Raw genomic sequence first — 3,683 nt, forward strand, 5'->3', positions numbered from 1 at the left:
TATCACAACACACCATGGAGTATGGTAATATCACAACACACCATGGACCAGTATGGTAATATCACAACACACCATGGACCAGTATGGTAATATCACAACAACCATGGACCAGTATGGTAATATCACAACACACCATGACCAGTATAATATATATAATATCACAACACACCATGACCAGTATGGTAATATCACAACACACCAGGGACCAGTATGAATATCAGAACACACCATGGTCCAGTATGGTAATATCACAACACACCCATGTGATGTGAAGTGATGGTAGTATAGCAGTGGTAGTGAGGTGATGGTGATTTGACAGTGATGGTGATACAGTAGTGATGTGTGAGTAGTGATGCTGTAGCAGTGATAGTGATATATCAGTGAATATAAGGAGGAAATATATCAGTGTGAGGTGATAATGCAGAGAAAGTGAAATGATGTTGGTGTAGCAGTGATAGTGTTATGTGATAGTGAGCTGTTGGTGATATAAGTGACAATAGCTGTCATATAGTGACACCAACAATTTGTTATTCAACATGGTCAGTATATGACCCCAAGTGTGGGGCCTGAGGTGATGGTGATATATAGAGGTGATAGTGAAGCTATAGTGATACAGCAATGATAGGTTACAGGACTGGGAAGATATAGCATTGATGGTGATACAGCCGTGATTGTCAGGTATATGATACCAAAGAATAAATATCAAAGATAGTGAAGTTATGATGATATAGTGATAAAAGTCTGTCCTTAAATTACATTGGAATCAAAACACGCAGTCCATGGTGACGCAAGAGTGATGGTGGTGTTGTTACAGTGAACTAGAGTGGTAGCACAACACCACAGTAGTGATGGTGGTGGTACAGTGAACTAGAGTGGCAGCACAACACCACAGTAGTGATGGTGATGGTACAGGGAACTAGAGTGGCAGCACAACACCACAGTAGTGATGGTGGTGGTACAGTGAACTAGAGTGGCAGCACAACACCACAGTAGTGATGGTGATGGTACAGTGAACTAGAGTGGCACACTATAGTAGTGATGGTGATGGTACAGTGAACTAGAGTGGCAACACAACACCACAGTAGTGATGGTGGTGGTACAGTGAACTAGAGTGGCAGCACAACACCACAGTAGTGATGGTGGAGGTACAGTGAACTAGAGTGGCAGCACAACACCACAGTAGTGATGGTGGTGGTACAGTGAACTAGAGTGGCAGCACAACACCACAGTAGTGATGGTGGTGGTACAGTGAACTAGAGTGGCAGCACAACACCACAGTAGTGATGGTGATGGTACAGTGAACTAGAGTGGCAGCACAACACCACAGTAGTGATGGTGATGGTACAGTGAACTAGAGTGGCAGCATAACACCACAGCAGTGATAGTGATGGTACAGTGAACTAGAGTGGCAGCATAACACCACAGTAGTGATGGTGGTGGTACAGTGAACTAGAGAGGCAGCACAACACACAGTATGGTGGTACAGTGAACTAGAGTGGCAGCACAACACCACAGTAGTGATGGTGGTGGTACAGTGAACTAGAGTGGCAGCACAACACCACAGTAGTGATGGTGGTGGTACAGTGAACTAGAGTGGCAGCACAACACCACAGTAGTGATGGTGATGGTACAGTGAACTAGAGTGGCAACACTATAGTAGTGATGGTGATGGTACAGTGAACTAGAGTGGCAACACAACACCACAGTAGTGATGGTGGTGGTACAGTGAACTAGAGTGGCAGCACAACACCACAGTAGTGATGGTGCTGGTACAGTGAACTAGAGTGGCAGCACAACACCACCGTTGTGATGGTGATGGTACAGTGAACTAGAGTGGCAGCACAACACCACAGTAGTGATGGTACAGTGAACTAGAGTGGCAGCACAACACCACAGTGATGATGGTGATGGTACAGTGAACTAGAGTGCAGCACAACACCACAGTAGTGATGGTGGTGGTACAGTGAACTAGAGTGGCAGCACAACACCACAGTGATGATGGTGATGGTACAGTGAACTAGAGTGGCAGCACAACACCACAGTAGTGGTGATAGTGAACTAGAGTGGCAGCACACAACACCACAGTAGTGATGGTGGTGGTACAGTGAACTAGAGTGGCAGCACAACACCACAGTCCACCACAGTCACCTCCGTAATGTCACTGTGGTTGACTGCTGCCCTCACCACATCCAGGCCGCTCACCACATCACCGAAGACATGTGACCATGGTAACCATCCTGGCGGTCCCTGGTGGTGATGAAGAACTGGGCACTCCTGGGACCCCCCAGATCATCGCAGCACAACACAGCTCCTGCCCGGCGTGACCCCCGGTACTGCCCCTGGAGGTCAGGCAGCAGTGGGGCTCCTCCCGCACCATCATTACTCTCGTAGTCTCCGCCCTTCACCCACTCCCCCGGCTGACCCTTGTCGCACACTTGCAACAGTTTGGTGTTGCGGTAGGTGTGGCCCCGCTGGCCCGTACACAACAACACAAACTGTCTGGCCCGCGGAGTGTCAGGGGTCAGCCGGATGGTGACCCGCCCTCTTGTTGACCCCGCCCACCCGAGGTCAAGGAACGCCAGGGTGCAGGAGGACTCCAGCACGCCCACAACCTCACTCTCCTGCAGGAAATCAAATAAATCATGCTGATAACTGTATATCAAAATGTTATCATATTAGTTATCAAAACTTAGTAAGTCAGTAATGTCAGTAAGACTAGTGGGTGTAATAAAGTTACCTGGAGGGTATGGGCGTGGGGGCGTGGGCTGACGCAGGAGTGGGTGGAGGTACAGCTGTCCGTCTTGTAGAATTATCCTGGCGGAGCGGCGGCCATCTTGGTCTTCCTGGACGGCCAACACCCGGCCAGCCTCCACCAGCCTCTTGACGGCCAACACCCGGCCAGCCTCCACCAGCCTCTTGACGGGCTCACTAATCCTGCGGAGGTCCTCAACCTGTGGACAGTGTCAGCCCCATTATCATCTGTTGTCAGTGTCAGCCCCATTATCACCTGTGGTCAGTGTCAGTCCCATTATCACCTGTGGTCAGTGTCAGCCCCATTATCATCTGTAGACAATGTCAGCCCCATTATCACCTTTAGTCAGTGAGAGACCCATTATCAGTCAATCACACCTACAAAATTCACCACAATCAGCACATTACACTACACATAAACTGAAGCCAGTCAAGGAAAGCACCTACTGGCAAGGGTTGTTGCTGGACCTGTAGCTCCAGCCCCCCCCTCTACTGGCAGGGGGTTGTTGCTGGACCTGTAGATCCAGCCCCCCCCTCTACTGGCAGGGGGTTGTTGCTGGACCTGTAGCTCCAGCCCCCTCTACTGGCAGGGGGTTGGTGCTGGACCTGTAGCTCCAGCCCCCCTCTACTGGCAGGGGTTGGTGCTGGACCTGTAGCTCCAGTCCCCCTCTACTGGCAGGGGGTTGGTGCTGGACCTGTAGCTCCAGCCCCCCCCCCTCTACTGGCAGGGGGTTGGTGCTGGACCGTAGCTCCAGCCCCCCTCTACTGGCAAAGGGTTGGTGTTGGACCTGTAGCTGCAGCCCCCCCCCCCACCTCTACTGGCAGGGGGTTGGTGCTGGACCTGTAGCTCCAGCCCCCTCTACTGGCAGAGGGTTGGTGCTGGACCTGTAGCTCCAGTCCCCCTCTACTGGCAGGGGGTGGGCTGGACCTGT

This window comes from Procambarus clarkii, chromosome 35 (genome assembly GCF_040958095.1).
Source record: "Procambarus clarkii isolate CNS0578487 chromosome 35, FALCON_Pclarkii_2.0, whole genome shotgun sequence".
NCBI lineage: Eukaryota > Metazoa > Arthropoda > Malacostraca > Decapoda > Cambaridae > Procambarus > Procambarus clarkii.